The sequence below is a fragment of the Scyliorhinus torazame genome, chromosome 2 (assembly GCF_047496885.1).
Source record: "Scyliorhinus torazame isolate Kashiwa2021f chromosome 2, sScyTor2.1, whole genome shotgun sequence".
Classification (NCBI taxonomy): Eukaryota; Metazoa; Chordata; class Chondrichthyes; order Carcharhiniformes; family Scyliorhinidae; genus Scyliorhinus; species Scyliorhinus torazame.
This window is the reverse complement of record NC_092708.1, coordinates 26,383,820-26,403,935: the sequence shown is the minus strand read 5'-3', so window position 1 is coordinate 26,403,935 and position 20,116 is coordinate 26,383,820. Positions and strand designations below refer to the sequence as shown.

Sequence of the window (20,116 nt, the reverse complement as noted above, 5' to 3'; positions counted from 1 at the left end):
ATTTCAAAAGAGCCGGAGCTGTGAGTCGCGGAGATTTGAAACGAGCGGGAGCTGCGAGTTGGAGCAGAGATTTAAAAAGGGCGGGAGCTGTGAGTCGGAGCGGAGGTTTATAAAGAGCGGGAGCTGAGAGTCGGAGCGGATTTTTAAAAAGAGCCTGAGTTGCGAGTCAGAGCGGAGATTTAAAAAGAGCGGGAGCTGAGAGTCAGAGCGGAGACTTAAAAAGAGCGGGAGCTGCGAGTCACGGAGATTTGAAATGAGCGGGAGCTGAGAGTCGCAGATATTTGAAAAGAGCGGGAGCTGCGAGTCGCGGAGATTTAAAAAGAGCGGGAGCTGCGAGTCGGAGCAGAGATTTTAAAAGAGCGGGAGCTGCGAGTCACGGAGATTTAAAAAGAGCGGAAGCTGTGACTCGCAGAGATTTAAAAAGAGCTGGAGCTGAGAGTCGCGGATATTTAAAAAGAGCGGGAGCTCAGAGTCAGACCGGAGATTTAAAAAGAGCGGGAGCTGAGAGTCAGCGGTGATTTGAAAAGAGTGGGAGCTGCGCATTGGAGCGGAGATTTAAAAAGCGCTGGAGCTGCGAGTCGTGGAGATTTAAAAAGAGCGGGAGCTGCAAGTCAGAGCATAGATTTAAAAAGCGCGAGAGCTGCGAGTCAGAGCGGAGATTTAAAAAGCGCGGGCGCTGCGAGTCGGAGGGAGATTTAAAAAGTGCGGGAGCTGCGAGTTGAAGCAGAGATTTAAAAAGATCGGGAGCGGCGAGTCGGTGCGGAGATTTAAAAAGCGCGGGAGCTGCGAGTCGGAGCGGAGATTTAAAAAGAGCGGGAGCTGCGAGTCGGATCGGAGATTTAAAAAGAGCCGGAGCTGCGAGTCAGAGCAGAAATTTAAAAAGAGTGGGAGCTGAGAGTCGGAGCAGAGATTTAAAAAGAGCGGGAGCTGCGAGTCGGAGCGGAGATTTAAAAAGAGCGGGAGCTGCGAGTCGGAGCAGAAATTTAAAAAGAGCTGGAGCTGCGAGTCGGAGCGGAGATTTAAAACCGCGGGAGCTGCGAGTCGGAGCGGAGATTTAAAAAGAGCCGGAGCAGCGAGTCGGAGCAGAAATTTAAAAAGAGCGGGAGCGGCGAGTCGGAGCGGAGATTTAAAAAGAGCGGGAACTGCGAGTCGGAGCGGAGATTTAAAAAGAGCCGGAGCTGCGAGTCGGAGCGGAGATTTAAAAAGAGCAGGCGCTGCGAGTCGGAGCGGAGGTTTATAAAGAGCGGGAGCTGAGAGTCGGAGCGGATTTTTAAAAAGAGCCTGAGTTGCGAGTCAGAGCGGAGATTTAAAAAGAGCGGGAGCTGAGAGTCAGAGCGGTGATTTAAACAGAGCGGGAGCTGCGAGTCACGGAGATTTGAAATGAGCGGGAGCTGAGAGTCGCAGATATTTGAAAAGAGCGGGAGCTGCGAGTCGGAGCAGAGATTTTAAAAGAGCGGGAGCTGCGAGTCACGGAGATTTAAAAAGAGCTGTAGCTGAAAGTCACGGATATTTGAAAAGGGCGGAAGCTGTGACTCGCGGAGATTTAAAAAGAGCTGGAGCTGAGAGTCGCGGAGATTTAAAAAGAGCGGGAGCTCAGAGTCAGACCGGAGATTTAAAAAGAGCGGGAGCTGAGAGTCATCGGAGATTTGAAAAGAGTGGGTGCTGCGCGTTGGAGCGGAGATTTAAAAAGCGCTGGAGCTGCGAGTCGTGGAGATTTAAAAAGAGCGGGAGCTGCAAGTCAGAGCAGAGATTTAAAAAGCGCGAGAGCTGCGAGACAGAGCGGAGATTTAAAAAGCGCGGGAGCTGCGAGTCGGAGGGAGATTTAAAAAGAGTGGGAGCTGCGAGTCGGAGCGGAGATTTAAAAAGCGCGGGAGCTGCAAGTTGAAGCAGAGATTTAAAAAGATCGGGAGCTGCGAGTCGGAGCGGGGATTTAAAAAGCGCGGGAGCTGCGAGTCCGAGCGGAGATTTAAAAAGTGCGGGAGCTGCGAGTCGGATCGGAGATTTAAAAAGAGCCGGAGCTGCGAGTCAGAGCAGAAATTTAAAAAGAGTGGGAGCTGAGAGTCGGAGCAGAGATTTAAAAAGAGCGGGAGCTGCGAGACGGAGCGGAGATTTAGAAAGCGCGGGAGCTGCGAGTCGGAGCGGAGATTTAAAAAGCGCGGGAGCTGCGAGTCGGAGCAGAGATTTAAAAAGAGCCGGAGCTGTGAGTCGAAGCGTAGATTTAAAAAGAGCAGGCGCTGCGAGTCGGAGCGGAGGTTTTAAAAGAGCGGGAGCTGAGAGTCGGAGCAGAGATTTAAAAAGAGCGAGAGCTGCGAGTCGGAGCGGAGATTTAAAAAGTGCGGGAGCTGCGAGTCAGAGCAGAAATTTAACAAGAGCGGGTGCTGCGAGTCGGAGCGGAGATTTAAAAAGCGCGGTAGCTGCGAGTCGGAGCGGAGATTTAAAAAGAGCGGGAGCTGCGAGTCGGATCGGAGATTTAAAAAGAGCCGGAGCTGCGAGTCAGAGCAGAAATTTAAAAAGAGTGGGAGCTGAGAGTCGGAGCAGAGATTTAAAAAGAGCGGGAGCTGCGAGTCGGAGCGGAGATTTAAAAAGAGCAGGAGCTGCAAGTCGGAGCAGAAATTTAAAAAGAGCTGGAGCTGCGAGTCGGAGCGGAGATTTAAAACCGCGGGAGCTGCGAGTCGGAGCGGAGATTTAAAAAGAGCCGGAGCTGCGAGTCGGAGCAGAGATTTTAAAAGAGCGGGAGCTGAGAGTCGCAGATATTTAAAAAGAGCGGGAGCTGAGAGTCGCGGAGATTTCAAAAGAGCCGGAGCTGTGAGTCGCGGAGATTTGAAACGAGCGGGAGCTGCGAGTCGGAGCGGAGATTTAAAAAGAGCGGGAGCTGAGAGCCAGAGCGGAGATTTGAAAAGAGTGGGAGCTGAGAGTCGCGGAGATTTAAAAGAGCAGGAGCTGCGAGTCGGAGCAGAGATTTAAAAAGGGCAGGTGCTGTGAGTCGGAGCAGAGATTTTAAAAGAGCGGGAGCTGCGAGTCGCGGAGATTTGAAAAGAGCGGGAGCTGAGAGTCGCCGAGATATTTAAAAAGCGGGAGCTGAGTGTCATGGAGATTTAAAAAGAGACGGAACTGCGAGTTGGAGCAGAGATTTAAAAAGAGCGGGAGCTGAGAGTCGCGGAGATTTGAAAAGAGCGGGAGCTGAGAGTCGCGGAGATTTCAAAAGAGCCGGAGCTGAGAGTCGGAGCAGAGATTTAAAAAGAGCGGGAGCTGTGAGTCAGCGGCGATTTAAAAAGAGCGGGAGCTGAGAGTCGGAGCAGAGATTTAAAAAGAGCCGGAGCTAAGAGTCACAGTGATTTAAAAAGAGCCGGAGCTGCAAGTCGGAGAAGAGATTTAAAAAGAGCGGGAGCTGAGAGTCTCAGATATTTTAAAAGAGCGGGAGCTGAGAGTCGCGGAGATTTGAAAAGAGCGGGAGCTGAGAGTCGCGGAGATTTGAAAAGAGCGGGAGCTGCGAGTCGGAGCGAAGATTTAAAAAGAGCAGGCGCTGCGAGTCGGAGCGGAGGTTTATAAAGAGCGGGAGCTGAGAGTCGGAGCGGATTTTTAAAAAGAGCCTGAGTTGCGAGTCAGAGCGGAGATTTAAAAAGAGCGGGAGCTGAGAGTCAGAGCGGTGATTTAAACAGAGCGGGAGCTGCGAGTCACGGAGATTTGAAATGAGCGGGAGCTGAGAGTCGCAGATATTTGAAAAGAGCGGGAGCTGCGAGTCGCGGAGATTTAAAAAGAGCGGGAGCTGCGAGTCGGAGCAGAGATTTTAAAAGAGCGGGAGCTGCGAGTCACGGAGATTTAAAAAGAGCTGTAGCTGAGAGTCACGGATATTTGAAAAGGGCGGAAGCTGTGACTCGCGGAGATTTAAAAAGAGCTGGAGCTGAGAGTCGCGGAGATTTAAAAAGAGCGGGAGCTCAGAGTCAGACCGGAGATTTAAAAAGAGCGGGAGCTGAGAGTCATCGGAGATTTGAAAAGAGTGGGTGCTGCGCGTTGGAGCGGAGATTTAAAAAGCGCTGGAGCTGCGAGTCGTGGAGATTTAAAAAGAGCGGGAGCTGCAAGTCAGAGCAGAGATTTAAAAAGCGCGAGAGCTGCGAGACAGAGCGGAGATTTAAAAAGCGCGGGAGCTGCGAGTCGGAGGGAGATTTAAAAAGAGTGGGAGCTGCGAGTCGGAGCGGAGATTTAAAAAGCGCGGGAGCTGCGAGTTGAAGCAGAGATTTAAAAAGATCGGGAGCTGCGAGTCGGAGCGGGGATTTAAAAAGCGCGGGAGCTGCGAGTCCGAGCGGAGATTTAAAAAGAGCCGGAGCTGCGAGTCGGAGCGGAGATTTAAAAAGAGCAGGCGCTGCGAGTCGGAGCGGAGGTTTATAAAGAGCGGGAGCTGAGAGTCGGAGCGGATTTTTAAAAAGAGCCTGAGTTGCGAGTCAGAGCGGAGATTTAAAAAGAGCGGGAGCTGAGAGTCAGAGCGGTGATTTAAACAGAGCGGGAGCTGCGAGTCACGGAGATTTGAAATGAGCGGGAGCTGAGAGTCGCAGATATTTGAAAAGAGCGGGAGCTGCGAGTCGCGGAGATTTAAAAAGAGCGGGAGCTGCGAGTCGGAGCAGAGATTTTAAAAGAGCGGGAGCTGCGAGTCACGGAGATTTAAAAAGAGCTGTAGCTGAAAGTCACGGATATTTGAAAAGGGCGGAAGCTGTGACTCGCGGAGATTTAAAAAGAGCTGGAGCTGAGAGTCGCGGAGATTTAAAAAGAGCGGGAGCTCAGAGTCAGACCGGAGATTTAAAAAGAGCGGGAGCTGAGAGTCATCGGAGATTTGAAAAGAGTGGGTGCTGCGCGTTGGAGCGGAGATTTAAAAAGCGCTGGAGCTGCGAGTCGTGGAGATTTAAAAAGAGCGGGAGCTGCAAGTCAGAGCAGAGATTTAAAAAGCGCGAGAGCTGCGAGACAGAGCGGAGATTTAAAAAGCGCGGGAGCTGCGAGTCGGAGGGAGATTTAAAAAGAGTGGGAGCTGCGAGTCGGAGCGGAGATTTAAAAAGCGCGGGAGCTGCGAGTTGAAGCAGAGATTTAAAAAGATCGGGAGCTGCGAGTCGGAGCGGAGATTTAAAAAGAGCAGGCGCTGCGAGTCGGAGCGGAGGTTTATAAAGAGCGGGAGCTGAGAGTCGGAGCGGATTTTTAAAAAGAGCCTGAGTTGCGAGTCAGAGCGGAGATTTAAAAAGAGCGGGAGCTGAGAGTCAGAGCGGTGATTTAAACAGAGCGGGAGCTGCGAGTCACGGAGATTTGAAATGAGCGGGAGCTGAGAGTCGCAGATATTTGAAAAGAGCGGGAGCTGCGAGTCGCGGAGATTTAAAAAGAGCGGGAGCTGCGAGTCGGAGCAGAGATTTTAAAAGAGCGGGAGCTGCGAGTCACGGAGATTTAAAAAGAGCTGTAGCTGAGAGTCACGGATATTTGAAAAGGGCGGAAGCTGTGACTCGCGGAGATTTAAAAAGAGCTGGAGCTGAGAGTCGCGGAGATTTAAAAAGAGCGGGAGCTCAGAGTCAGACCGGAGATTTAAAAAGAGCGGGAGCTGAGAGTCATCGGAGATTTGAAAAGAGTGGGTGCTGCGCGTTGGAGCGGAGATTTAAAAAGCGCTGGAGCTGCGAGTCGTGGAGATTTAAAAAGAGCGGGAGCTGCAAGTCAGAGCAGAGATTTAAAAAGCGCGAGAGCTGCGAGACAGAGCGGAGATTTAAAAAGCGCGGGAGCTGCGAGTCGGAGGGAGATTTAAAAAGAGTGGGAGCTGCGAGTCGGAGCGGAGATTTAAAAAGCGCGGGAGCTGCGAGTTGAAGCAGAGATTTAAAAAGATCGGGAGCTGCGAGTCGGAGCGGGGATTTAAAAAGCGCGGGAGCTGCGAGTCCGAGCGGAGATTTAAAAAGAGCCGGAGCTGCGAGTCGGAGCGGAGATTTAAAAAGAGCAGGCGCTGCGAGTCGGAGCGGAGGTTTATAAAGAGCGGGAGCTGAGAGTCGGAGCGGATTTTTAAAAAGAGCCTGAGTTGCGAGTCAGAGCGGAGATTTAAAAAGAGCGGGAGCTGAGAGTCAGAGCGGTGATTTAAACAGAGCGGGAGCTGCGAGTCACGGAGATTTGAAATGAGCAGGAGCTGAGAGTCGCAGATATTTGAAAAGAGCGGGAGCTGCGAGTCGCGGAGATTTAAAAAGAGCGGGAGCTGCGAGTCGGAGCAGAGATTTTAAAAGAGCGGGAGCTGCGAGTCACGGAGATTTAAAAAGAGCTGTAGCTGAAAGTCACGGATATTTGAAAAGGGCGGAAGCTGTGACTCGCGGAGATTTAAAAAGAGCTGGAGCTGAGAGTCGCGGAGATTTAAAAAGAGCGGGAGCTCAGAGTCAGACCGGAGATTTAAAAAGAGCGGGAGCTGAGAGTCATCGGAGATTTGAAAAGAGTGGGTGCTGCGCGTTGGAGCGGAGATTTAAAAAGCGCTGGAGCTGCGAGTCGTGGAGATTTAAAAAGAGCGGGAGCTGCAAGTCAGAGCAGAGATTTAAAAAGCGCGAGAGCTGCGAGACAGAGCGGAGATTTAAAAAGCGCGGGAGCTGCGAGTCGGAGGGAGATTTAAAAAGAGTGGGAGCTGCGAGTCGGAGCGGAGATTTAAAAAGCGCGGGAGCTGCGAGTTGAAGCAGAGATTTAAAAAGATCGGGAGCTGCGAGTCGGAGCGGGGATTTAAAAAGCGCGGGAGCTGCGAGTCCGAGCGGAGATTTAAAAAGTGCGGGAGCTGCGAGTCGGATCGGAGATTTAAAAAGAGCCGGAGCTGCGAGTCAGAGCAGAAATTTAAAAAGAGTGGGAGCTGAGAGTCGGAGCAGAGATTTAAAAAGAGCGGGAGCTGCGAGACGGAGCGGAGATTTAGAAAGCGCGGGAGCTGCGAGTCGGAGCGGAGATTTAAAAAGCGCGGGAGCTGCGAGTCGGAGCAGAGATTTAAAAAGAGCCGGAGCTGTGAGTCGGAGCGTAGATTTAAAAAGAGCAGGCGCTGCGAGTCGGAGCGGAGGTTTTAAAAGAGCGGGAGCTGAGAGTCGGAGCAGAGATTTAAAAAGAGCGAGAGCTGCGAGTCGGAGCGGAGATTTAAAAAGTGCGGGAGCTGCGAGTCAGAGCAGAAATTTAACAAGAGCGGGAGCTGCGAGTCGGAGCGGAGATTTAAAAAGCGCGGTAGCTGCGAGTCGGAGCGGAGATTTAAAAAGAGCGGGAGCTGCGAGTCGGATCGGAGATTTAAAAAGAGCCGGAGCTGCGAGTCAGAGCAGAAATTTAAAAAGAGTGGGAGCTGAGAGTCGGAGCAGAGATTTAAAAAGAGCGGGAGCTGCGAGTCGGAGCGGAGATTTAAAAAGAGCAGGAGCTGCAAGTCGGAGCAGAAATTTAAAAAGAGCTGGAGCTGCGAGTCGGAGCGGAGATTTAAAACCGCGGGAGCTGCGAGTCGGAGCGGAGATTTAAAAAGAGCCGGAGCTGCGAGTCGGAGCAGAGATTTTAAAAGAGCGGGAGCTGAGAGTCGCAGATATTTAAAAAGAGCGGGAGCTGAGAGTCGCGGAGATTTCAAAAGAGCCGGAGCTGTGAGTCGCGGAGATTTGAAACGAGCGGGAGCTGCGAGTCGGAGCGGAGATTTAAAAAGAGCGGGAGCTGAGAGCCAGAGCGGAGATTTGAAAAGAGTGGGAGCTGAGAGTCGCGGAGATTTAAAAGAGCAGGAGCTGCGAGTCGGAGCAGAGATTTAAAAAGGGCGGGTGCTGTGAGTCGGAGCAGAGATTTTAAAAGAGCGGGAGCTGCGAGTCGCGGAGATTTGAAAAGAGCGGGAGCTGAGAGTCGCCGAGATATTTAAAAAGCGGGAGCTGAGTGTCATGGAGATTTAAAAAGAGACGGAACTGCGAGTTGGAGCAGAGATTTAAAAAGAGCGGGAGCTGAGAGTCGCGGAGATTTGAAAAGAGCGGGAGCTGAGAGTCGCGGAGATTTCAAAAGAGCCGGAGCTGAGAGTCGGAGCAGAGATTTAAAAAGAGCGGGAGCTGAGAGTCAGCGGCGATTTAAAAAGAGCGGGAGCTGAGAGTCGGAGCAGAGATTTAAAAAGAGCCGGAGCTAAGAGTCACAGTGATTTAAAAAGAGCCGGAGCTGCAAGTCGGAGAAGAGATTTAAAAAGAGCGGGAGCTGAGAGTCGCAGATATTTTAAAAGAGCGGGAGCTGAGAGTCGCGGAGATTTGAAAAGAGCGGGAGCTGAGAGTCGCGGAGATTTGAAAAGAGCGGGAGCTGAGAGTCGCGGAGATTTATAAAGAGTTGGAGCTGAGAGTCGTGGAGATTTAAAAAGAGCGGGAGCTGAGAGTAGGAGCGGAGATTTAAAAAGAGCCGGAGCTGAGAGTCACAGTGATTTAAAAAGAGCCGGAGCTGCAAGTCGGAGCAGAGATTTAAAAAGAGCGGGAGCTGAGAGTCGCAGATATTTTAAAAGAGCGGGAGCTGAGAGTCGCGGAGATTTGAAAAGAGCGGGAGCTGAGAGTCGCGGAGATTTGAAAAGAGCGGGAGCTGAGAGTCGCGGAGGTTTAAAAAGAGCGGGAGCTGAGAGTCGTGGAGATTTAAAAAGACCGGGACCTGAGAGTCGGAGCGGAGATTAAAAAATAGCGGGTGCTGAGAGTCGCAGAGATTTAAAAAGAGCGGGAGCTAAGAGTCGCGGAGATTTAAAAAGAGCGGGACCTGAGAGTCGGAGCGGAGATTAAAAAATAGTGGGAGCTGAGAGTCGCAGAGATTTAAAAAGAGCGGGAGCTCAGAGTCAGAGCGGAGATTTAAAAAGAGCGGGAGCTGAGAGTCGCGGAGATTTAAAAAGAGCGGGAGCTGAGAGTCAGCGGCGATTTAAAAAGAGCGGGAGCTGAGAGTCGGAGCAGAGATTTAAAAAGAGCCAGAGCTGAGAGTCGCAGATATTTAAAAAGAGCGGGAGCTGAGATTCGCGGAGATTTCAAAAGAGCCGGAGCTGTGAGTCGCGGAGATTTGAAACGAGCGGGAGCTGCGAGTTGGAGCAGAGATTTAAAAAGGGCGGGAGCTGTGAGTCGGAGCAGAGATTTGAAAAGGGCGGGAGCTGAGAGTCGCGGAGATTTAAAAAGAGCCGGAACTGCGAGTCATGGAGATTTTAAAAGTGCCGGAACAGAGCGGGAGCTGAGAGTCGCGGAGACTTAAAAAGAGCCGGAGCTGAGAGTCGCAGAGGTTTAAAAAGAGCGGGAGCTGAGAGTCGCGGAAATTTAAAAAGAGCCGGAGCTGCGAGTCGTGGAGATTTAAAAAGAGCGGGAGCTGAGAGTCTAAGAGATTTAAAAAGAGCGGGAGCTGAGAGTCACAGAGATTTAAAAAGAGCGGGAGCTGAGAGTCGCGGAGATTTAAAAAGAGCGGGAGCTGCGAGTCGCGGAGATTTAAACAGAGCGGGAGCTGAGTGTCACGGATATTTAAAAAGAGCGGGAGCTGCGAGTCGCGGAGATTTATAAAGAGCGGGAGCTGAGAGTCAGAGCGAAGATTTAAAAAGAGTGGGAGCTGAGAGCCAGCGGAGATTTAAAAAGAGTGGGAGCTGCGAGTCGGAGCGGAGATTTAAAAAGAGCGGGAGCTGCGAGTCGGACCGGAGATTTAAAAAGAGCGGGAGCTGAGAGTCGCGGAGATTTGAAACGAGCGGGAGCTGAGAGTCGAGGAGATTTAAAAAGAGCGGGAGCGGCGAGTCGCGGAGATTTAAAAAGAGCGGGAGCTCAGAGTCAGCGGAGATTTAAAAAGAGCGGGAGCTGAGTGTCGCGGAGATTTAAAAAGAGTGGGAGCTGAGAGTCAGCGGAGATTTGAAAAGAGTGGGAGCTGCGAGTCGGAGCGGAGGTTTAAAAAGAGCGGGAGCTGCGAGTCGGACCGGAGGTTTAAAAAGAGCGGGAGCTGAGAGTCGCGTAGATTTGAAAAGAGTGGGAGCTGAGAGTCGCGGAGATTTAAAAAGAGCGGGAGCTGAGAGTCGCGTAGATTTGAAACGAGCGGGAGCTGAGAGTCGCGGAGATTTAAAAAGAGCGGGAGCTGAGAGTCGGAGCAGAGATTTAAAAAGAGCGGGAGCTGAGAGTCACAGAGATTTAAAAAGAGCCAGAGCTGCGAGTCGGAGCAGAGATTTAAAAAGAGCCGGAGCTGCGAGTCGCAGAAATTTAAAAAGAGCGGGAGCTGAGAGTCTCGGATATTTAAAAAGAGAGGGAGCTGAGAGTCAGCGGAGATTTGAAAAGAGTGGGAGCTGTGAGTCGCAGCGGAGATTTAAAAAGAGCAGAAGCTGCGAGTTGGATCGGAGATTTTAAAAGCGTGGGAGCTGAGAGTCAGCGGAGATTTGAAAAGAGTGGGAGCTGCGAGTCGGAGCGGAGGTTTAAAAAGAGCGGGAGCTGCGAGTCGGACCGGAGGTTTAAAAAGAGCGGGAGCTGAGAGTCGCGTAGATTTGAAAAGAGTGGGAGCTGAGAGTCGCGGAGATTTAAAAAGAGCGGGAGCTGAGAGTCGCGGAGATTTAAAAAGAGCGGGAGCTGCGAGTCGCGGAGATTTAAACAGAGCGGGAGCTGAGTGTCACGGATATTTAAAAAGAGCGGGAGCTGCGAGTCGCGGAGATTTATAAAGAGCGGGAGCTGAGAGTCAGAGCGGAGATTTAACAAGAGTGGGAGCTGAGAGCCAGCGGAGATTTGAAAAGAGTGGGAGCTGCGAGTCGGAGCGGTGATTTAAAAAGAGCGGGAGCTGCGAGTCGGACCGGAGATTTAAAAAGAGCGGGAGCTGAGAGTCGCGGAGAGTTGAAACGAGCGGGAGCTGAGAGTCGCGGAGATTTAAAAAGAGCGGGAGCGGCGAGTCGCGGAGATTTAAAAAGAGCGGGAGCTCAGAGTCAGCGGAGATTTAAAAAGAGCGGGAGCTGAGAATCGCGGAGATTTAAAAAGAGTGGGAGCTGAGAGTCAGCGGAGATTTGAAAAGAGTGGGAGCTGCGAGTCGGAGCGGAGGTTTAAAAAGAGCGGGAGCTGCGAGTCGGACCGGAGGTTTAAAAAGAGCGGGAGCTGAGAGTCGCGTAGATTTGAAAAGAGTGGGAGCTGAGAGTCGCGGAGATTTAAAAAGAGCGGGAGCTGAGAGTCGCGGAGATTTAAAAAGAGCGGGAGCTGAGAGTCGCGTAGATTTGAAACGGGCGGGAGCTGAGAGTCGCGGAGATTTAAAAAGAGCGGGAGCTGAGAGTCGGAGCACAGATTTAAAAAGAGCGGGAGCTGAGAGTCACAGAGATTTAAAAAGAGCCAGAGCTGCGAGTCGGAGCAGAGATTTAAAAAGAGCCGGAGCTGAGAGTCGCGGAGATTTGAAACGAGTGGGGGCTGCAAGTCGCGGAGATTTAAAAAGAGCCGGAGCTCCGAGTCGCAGAGATTTGAAATGAGCGGGAGCTGTGTGTCGGAGCGTAGATTTAAAAAGAGCGGGAGCTGAGAGCCAGAGCGGAGATCTGAAAAGAGTGGGGGCTGAGAGTCATGGAGATTTAAAAAGAGCAGGTGTTGCGAGTCGGAGCCGAGATTTGAAAAGGGCAAGAGCTGCGAGTCGGAGCAGAGATTTAAAAAGAGCCGGAACAGAGCGGGAGCTCAGAGTCGCGGAGGCTTAAAAAGAGCCGGAGCTGAGAGTCGGGGCAGTGATTTTAAAAGAGCGGGAGCTGCGAGTCGCGGAGATTTAAAAAGAGCGAGAGCTGAGAGTCACGGAGATTTGAAAAGAGCGGGAGCTGAGAGTCGCGGAGATTTTTAAAAAGCGGGAGCTGAGAGTCGCGGAGATTTCAAACGAGCGAGAGCTGAGAGTCGCGCAGATTTAAAAAGAGACGGAACTGTGAGTCGGAGCGCAGATTTGAAAAGAGCGGGAACTGAGAGTCGCGGAGATTTCAAAAGAGACGGAGCTGAGAGTCGGAGCAGAGATTTAAAAAGAGCGGGAGCTGAGAGTCGTAGAGATTTGCAAAGAGTGGGAGCTGAGAGTCGCGGAGATTTAAAAAGAGCGGGAGCTGAGAGTAGTGGAGATTTAAAAAGAGCGGGAGCTGAGAGTCGTGGAGATTTAAAAAGAGCGGGAGCTGAGAGTTGGAGCGGAGATTTAAAAAGAGCGGGACCTGAGAGTCGGAGCGAGATTAAAAAATAGCGGGAGCTGAGAGTCGCGGAGATTTAAAAAGAGCGGGGGCTCAGAGCGGAGATTTTAAAAGAGCGGAGCTCGAGTCGCGGATATTTAAAAAGAGCGGGAGCTGAGAGTCGCGGAGATTTAAAAAGAGCGGGAGCTGAAAGTCAGCGGCGATTTAAAAAGAGCGGGAGCTGAGAGTCGGAGCAGAGATTTAAAAAGAGCCGGAGCTGAGAGTCACAGTGATTTAAAAAGAGCTGGAGCTGCGAGTCGGAGCAGAGATTTAAAAAGAGCGGGAGCTGAGAGTCGCAGATATTTAAAAAGAGCGGGAGCTGAGAGTCGCGGAGATTTCAAAAGAGCCGGAGCTGTGAGTCGCGGAGATTTGAAACGAGCGGGAGCTGCAAGTCGGAGCGGAGATTTAAAAAGAGCGGGAGCTGAGTGCCAGAGCGGAGATTTGAAAAGAGTGGGAGCTGAGAGCCAGAGTGGAGATTTAAAAAGAGTGGGAGCTGCGAGTCGGAGCTGAGATTTAAAAAGAGCGGGAGCTGAGAGTCAGAGCGGAGATTTGAAAAGAGTGGGAGCTGAGAGTCGCGGAGATTTAAAAGAGCAGGAGCTGCGAGTCGGAGCAGAGATTTAAAAAGGGCGGGAGCTGTGAGTCGGAGCAGAGATTTGAAAAGGGCGGGAGCTGAGAGTCGCGGAGATTTAAAAAGAGCCGGAACTGCGAGTCATGGAGATTTTAAAAGAGCCGGAACAGAGCGGGAGCTGAGAGTCACAGAGACTTAAAAAGAGCCGGAGCTGAGAGTCGGAGCAGAGATTTGAAAAGAGCGGGAGCTGAGAGTCGCCGAGATATTTAAAAAGCGGGAGCTGAGTGTCGTGGAGATTTAAAAAGAGACGGAACTGCGAGTTGGAGCAGAGATTTAAAAAGAGCGGAGCTGAGAGTCGCGGAGATTTGAAAAGAGCGGGAGCTGAGAGTCGCGGAGATTTCAAAAGAGCCGGAGCTGAGATTCGGAGCAGAGATTTAAAAAGAGCGGGAACTGAGTGTCCCGGAGATTTGAAAAGAGCGGGAGCTGAGAGTCACAGAGATTTAAAAAGAGCCAGAGCTGCGAGTCGGAGCAGAGATTTAAAAAGAGCCGGAGCTGAGAGTCGCGGAGATTTGAAACGAGTGGGGGCTGCAAGTCGCGGAGATTTAAAAAGAGCCGGAGCTCCGAGTCGCAGAGATTTGAAATGAGTGGGAGCTGTGTGTCGGAGCATAGATTTAAAAAGAGCGGGAGCTGAGAGCCAGAGCGGAGATCTGAAAAGAGTGGGGGCTGAGAGTCATGGAGATTTAAAAAGAGCAGGTGTTGCGAGTCGGAGCCGAGATTTGAAAAGGGCAAGAGCTGCGAGTCGGAGCAGAGATTTAAAAAGAGCCGGAACAGAGCGGGAGCTCAGAGTCGCGGAGGCTTAAAAAGAGCCGGAGCTGAGAGTCGGGGCAGTGATTTTAAAAGAGCGGGAGCTGCGAGTCGCGGAGATTTAAAAATAGCCGGAGCTGTGAGTCGCGGAGATTTGAAACGAGCGGGAGCTGCAAGTCGGAGCGGAGATTTAAAAAGAGCGGGAGCTGAGTGCCAGAGCGGAGATTTGAAAAGAGTGGGAGCTGAGAGCCAGAGTGGAGATTTAAAAAGATTGGGAGCTGCGAGTCGGAGCTGAGATTTAAAAAGAGCGGGAGCTGAGAGTCAGAGCGGAGATTTGAAAAGAGTGGGAGCTGAGAGTCGCGGAGATTTAAAAGAGCAGGAGCTGCGAGTCGGAGCAGAGATTTAAAAAGGGCGGGAGCTGTGAGTCGGAGCAGAGATTTGAAAAGGGCGGGAGCTGAGAGTCGCGGAGATTTAAAAAGAGCCGGAACTGCGAGTCATGGAGATTTTAAAAGAGCCGGAACAGAGCGGGAGCTGAGAGTCACAGAGACTTAAAAAGAGCCGGAGCTGAGAGTCGGAGCAGAGATTTGAAAAGAGCGGGAGCTGAGAGTCGCCGAGATATTTAAAAAGCGGGAGCTGAGTGTCGTGGAGATTTAAAAAGAGACGGAACTGCGAGTTGGAGCAGAGATTTAAAAAGAGCGGAGCTGAGAGTCGCGGAGATTTGAAAAGAGCGGGAGCTGAGAGTCGCGGAGATTTCAAAAGAGCCGGAGCTGAGATTCGGAGCAGAGATTTAAAAAGAGCGGGAACTGAGTGTCCCGGAGATTTGAAAAGAGCGGGAGCTGAGAGTCACAGAGATTTAAAAAGAGCCAGAGCTGCGAGTCGGAGCAGAGATTTAAAAAGAGCCGGAGCTGAGAGTCGCGGAGATTTGAAACGAGTGGGGGCTGCAAGTCGCGGAGATTTAAAAAGAGCCGGAGCTCCGAGTCGCAGAGATTTGAAATGAGCGGGAGCTGTGTGTCGGAGCGTAGATTTAAAAAGAGAGGGGGCTGAGAGCCAGAGCGGAGATCTGAAAAGAGTGGGGGCTGAGAGTCATGGAGATTTAAAAAGAGCAGGTGTTGCGAGTCGGAGCCGAGATTTGAAAAGGGCAAGAGCTGCGAGTCGGAGCAGAGATTTAAAAAGAGCCGGAACAGAGCGGGAGCTCAGAGTCGCGGAGGCTTAAAAAGAGCCGGAGCTGAGAGTCGGGGCAGTGATTTTAAAAGAGCGGGAGCTGCGAGTCGCGGAGATTTAAAAAGAGCGAGAGCTGAGAGTCACGGAGATTTGAAAAGAGCGGGAGCTGAGAGTCGCGGAGATTTTTAAAAAGCGGGAGCTGAGAGTCGCGGAGATTTCAAACGAGCGAGAGCTGAGAGTCGCGCAGATTTAAAAAGAGACGGAACTGTGAGTCGGAGCGCAGATTTGAAAAGAGCGGGAACTGAGAGTCGCGGAGATTTCAAAAGAGACGGAGCTGAGAGTCGGAGCAGAGATTTAAAAAGAGCGGGAGCTGAGAGTCGTAGAGATTTGCAAAGAGTGGGAGCTGAGAGTCGCGGAGATTTAAAAAGAGCGGGAGCTGAGAGTAGTGGAGATTTAAAAAGAGCGGGAGCTGAGAGTCGTGGAGATTTAAAAAGAGCGGGAGCTGAGAGTTGGAGCGGAGATTTAAAAAGAGCGGGACCTGAGAGTCGGAGCGAGATTAAAAAATAGCGGGAGCTGAGAGTCGCGGAGATTTAAAAAGAGCGGGGGCTCAGAGCGGAGATTTTAAAAGAGCGGAGCTCGAGTCGCGGATATTTAAAAAGAGCGGGAGCTGAGAGTCGCGGAGATTTAAAAAGAGCGGGAGCTGAAAGTCAGCGGCGATTTAAAAAGAGCGGGAGCTGAGAGTCGGAGCAGAGATTTAAAAAGAGCCGGAGCTGAGAGTCACAGTGATTTAAAAAGAGCTGGAGCTGCGAGTCGGAGCAGAGATTTAAAAAGAGCGGGAGCTGAGAGTCGCAGATATTTAAAAAGAGCGGGAGCTGAGAGTCGCGGAGATTTCAAAAGAGCCGGAGCTGTGAGTCGCGGAGATTTGAAACGAGCGGGAGCTGCAAGTCGGAGCGGAGATTTAAAAAGAGCGGGAGCTGAGTGCCAGAGCGGAGATTTGAAAAGAGTGGGAGCTGAGAGCCAGAGTGGAGATTTAAAAAGAGTGGGAGCTGCGAGTCGGAGCTGAGATTTAAAAAGAGCGGGAGCTGAGAGTCAGAGCGGAGATTTGAAAAGAGTGGGAGCTGAGAGTCGCGGAGATTTAAAAGAGCAGGAGCTGCGAGTCGGAGCAGAGATTTAAAAAGGGCGGGAGCTGTGAGTCGGAGCAGAGATTTGAAAAGGGCGGGAGCTGAGAGTCGCGGAGATTTAAAAAGAGCCGGAACTGCGAGTCATGGAGATTTTAAAAGAGCCGGAACAGAGCGGGAGCTGAGAGTCACAGAGACTTAAAAAGAGCCGGAGCTGAGAGTCGGAGCAGAGATTTGAAAAGAGCGGGAGCTGAGAGTCGCCGAGATATTTAAAAAGCGGGAGCTGAGTGTCGTGGAGATTTAAAAAGAGACGGAACTGCGAGTTGGAGCAGAGATTTAAAAAGAGCGGAGCTGAGAGTCGCGGAGATTTGAAAAGAGCGGGAGCTGAGAGTCGCGGAGATTTCAAAAGAGCCGGAGCTGAGATTCGGAGCAGAGATTTAAAAAGAGCGGGAACTGAGTGTCCCGGAGATTTGAAAAGAGCGGGAGCTGAGAGTCGCGGAGATTTAAAAAGAGTGGGAGCTGAGAGTCGCGGGGATTTAAAAAGAGCGGGAGCTGAGAGTCGGTGCGGAGATTCAAAAAGAGCGGGAGCTGAGAGTTGGAGCGGAGATTAAAAAAGAGCGGGAGCTGAGAGTCGCGGAGTTTTAAAAAGAGCGGGAGCTGAGAGTCAGAGCGGAGATTTAAAAAGAGCAGGTGCTGAGAGTCGCGGAGATTTAAAAAGAGCGGGAGCTGAGAGTCGTGGAGATTTCAATAGAGCGGGAGCTGAGAGTTGCGGAGATTTGAAAAGAGTGGGAGCTGAGAGTCAGAGCGGAGATTTAAAAAGAGCAGGAGCTGAGAGTTGGAGCAGAGATTTAAAAAGCGGGAACTGAGAGTCGGTGCAGAGATTTAAAAAGAGCAGGAGCTGCGAGTCGGACCGGAGATTTGAAAAGAGCGGGAGCTGAGAGGGACACCTCTGGACAGCAGGCTGAAATTAAAAAATTCAGGAGTGACATAACAGCAAAACAATAAGTTCATTGGCTGGTGTTATCGTGCGGGGCGCAGAGGTTGCTGAGTGAGTGCTTGCTGAGACGGGGAGTGAGTAACAGGTAAGCTCTTTCTTTCTTTTTCTTTTTTTAGCTAGAGGTGATGGCAGGGAAGGTAGTGCAATGTTCCTCCTGCAGAATGTTTGAGGTGAGGGACGCCGTCGGTGTCCCTGCTGATTTCATCTGTGGGAAGCGCACCCATCTCCAGCTCCTCAGAAACCGCGTTAGGGGACTGGAGCTGGAGCTGGATGAACTTCGGATCATTCGGGAGGCAGAGGTGGTCATAGATAGAAGCTTCAGTGATGTAGTTACTCCGAAGAATAAAGATAGATGGGTGACGGTGAGAGGGGCTGGGAGGAAGCAGTCAGTACAGGGATCCCCTGTGGTCGTTCCCCTTAGTAACAAGTATACCGCTTTGGATACTTTTGGGGGGGGGAACTTACCAGGGGTAAGCCATGGGGTACAGGTCTCTGGCACGGAGTCCGTCCCTGTTGCTCAGGAGGGAAGGGGGGGGGGGAGAGGAGTAGAGCATTAGTCATTGGAGACTCCATAGTTAGGGGGATAGATAGGAGATTCTGTGGGAACGAGAGAGACTCGCGGTTGGTGTGTTGCCTCCCAGGTGCCAGGGTGCGTGATGTCTCGGATCTAGTTTTCGGGATCCTTAAGGGGGAGGGGGAGCAGCCCCAAGTTGTGGTCCACATAGGTACCAACGACATAGGTAGGAAAAGGGATAGGGATGTAAGGCAGGAATTCAGGGAGTTAGGGTGGAAACATAGATCTAGGATAAACAGAGGTATTATCTCTGGGTTGTTACCCGTGCCACGTGATAGTGGGACGAGGAATAGGGAGAGAGAGGAGTTGAACACGTGGCTACAGGGATGGTGCAGGAGGGAGGGTTTCAGATTACTGGATAATTGGGGCTCATTCTGGGGTCGGTGGGACCTCTACAAACGGGATGGTCTAAACATGGACCAGAGGGGTACCAATATCCTGGGGGGGGGAAATTTGCTAATGCTCTTCGGGGGGGAGGGGGGTCGAGCAAGGGAACCGTGGTTTACTAAAGCAGTCGAAACACTTGTCAAGAGGACGAAGGAGGCTTATGTAAAGATGAGACATGAAGGTTCAGTTAGGGCGCTCGAGAGTTACAAGTTAGCTAGGAAGGACCTAAAGAGAGAGCTAAGAAGAGCCAGGAGGGGACATGAGAAGTCTTTGGCAGGTAGGATCAAGGATAACCCTAAAGCTTTCTATAGATATGTCAGGAATAAACGAATGACTAGGGTAAGAGTAGGGCCAGTCAAGGACAGTAGCGGGAAGTTGTGCTTGGAGTCTGAGGAGATAGGAGAGGTGCTAAATGAATATTTTTCGTCAGTTTTCACACAGGAAAAGGACAATGTTGTCGAGGAGAATACTGAGATTCAGGCTACTAGACTAGAAGGGCTTGTGGTTCATAAGGAGGAGGTGTTAGCAATTCTGGAAAGTGTGAAAATAGATGTTGCTTGGGCCAGATGGGATTTATCCTAGGATTCTCTGGGAAGCTAGGGAAGAAATTGCTGAGCCTTTGGCTTTGATCTTTAAGTCATCTTTGTCAACAGGAATAGTGCCAGAAGACTGGAGGATAGCAAATGTTGTCCCCTTGTTCAAGAAGGGGAGTAGAGACAACCCCGGTAACTATAGACCAGTGAGCCTTACTTCTGTTGTGGGCAAAATCTTGGAAAGGTTTATAAGAGATAGTATGTATAATCATCTGGAAAGGAATAATTTGATTAGAGATAGTCAACACAGTTTTGTGAAGGGTAGGTCGTGCCTCACAAACCTTATTGAGTTCTTTGAGAAGGTGACCAAACTGGTGGATGAGGGTGAAGCAGTTGATGTGGTGTATATGGATTTCAGTAAAGCTTTTGATAAGGTTCCCCACGGTAGGCTACTGCAGAAAATACGGAGGCATGGGATTCAGGGTGATTTAGCAGTTTGGATCAGAAATTGGCTAGCTGGAAGAAGATAAAGGGTGGTGGTTGATGGGAAATGTTCAGACTGGAGTCCAGTTCCTAGTGGTGTACCACAAGGATCTGTTTTGGGCCACTGCTGTTTGTCATTTTTATAAATGACCTGGAGGAGGGCGGAGAAGGATGGGTGAGTAAATTTGCAGATGACACTAAAGTCGGTGGAGTTGTGGGCAGTGCAGAAGGATGTTACAAGTTACAGAGGGACATAGATAAGCTGCAGAGCTGGGCTGAGAGGTGGCAAATGGAGTTTAATGCAGAAAAGTGTGAGGTGATTCATTTTCGAAGGAATAACAGGAAGACAGAGTACTGGGCGAAAGGTAAGATTCTTGGCAGTGTGGATGAGCAGAGAGATCTCGGTGTCCATGTACATAGATCCCTGAAAGTTGCCACCCAGGTTGAGAGGGTTGTTAAGAAGGCGTACGGTGTGTTAGCTTTTATTGGTAGAGGGATTGAGTTTCGGAGCCATGAGGTCATGTTGCAGCTGTACAAAACTCTGCTGCGACCGCATTTGGAGTATTGCGTGCAATTCTGGTCGCCGCAGTATAGGAAGGATGTGGAAGCATTGGAAAGGGTGCAGAGGAAATTTACCAGTATGTTGCCTGGTGTGGAGGGAAGATCTTATGAGGGAAGACTGAGGGACTTCAGGCTGTTTTCATTAGAGAGACGAAGGTTCAGAGGTGAGTTAATTGAGGCATACAAGATGATCAGAGGATTGGATAGGGTGGACAGTGAGAGCCTTTTTCCTCGGATGGTGATGTCTAGCATGAGGGGACATAGCTTTAAATTGAGGGGAGATAGATATAAGACAGACGTCAGAGGTAGGTTCTTTACTCAGAGAGTAGTAAGGGCGTGGAATGCCCTGCCTGCAACAGTAGTGGACTCGCCAACACTAAGGGCATTCAAATGGTCATTGGATAGACATATGGACGATAAGGGAATAGTGTCGATGGGCTTGAGAGTGGTTTCACAGGTTGGCGCAACATCGAGGGCCGAAGGGCCTGTACTACGCTGTAATGTTCTATGTTCTATGTTCTAACTGAGCTAAACCGGCCCCCAGTGCGGTACAGTACTGGAGGAGTGCAGCATCTTTCAGATGAAATGTCAAACCAAGGCATCGTCTGTCCTCTCAGGTGATTGCAAAAGATCACTTTCCACTATTTTGGAGAACAACCGGGAATATTCTCAACAGAGTCCAGGCCAATATTTATCTCTCAATCAACATCACAAAAACTCATTATCGGGTTATTATCAAATTACTGTTTTGGGGATCTTGCCGTGCGCAAATTGACTGCCATGGTTCCTACATTACAACAGTGACTACACTTCAAAAG

At 50.8% G+C, this 20,116-nt stretch overlaps 1 protein-coding gene across 4 annotated transcripts in view; it reads right to left on the bottom strand.

The window, feature by feature from the left end:
- Window positions 1–20,116, bottom strand: part of arhgef49 (Rho guanine nucleotide exchange factor 49) — a 379,760-nt gene that overhangs the window by 93,120 nt on the left and 266,524 nt on the right. The gene's annotated exons all lie outside the window — the stretch shown is intronic.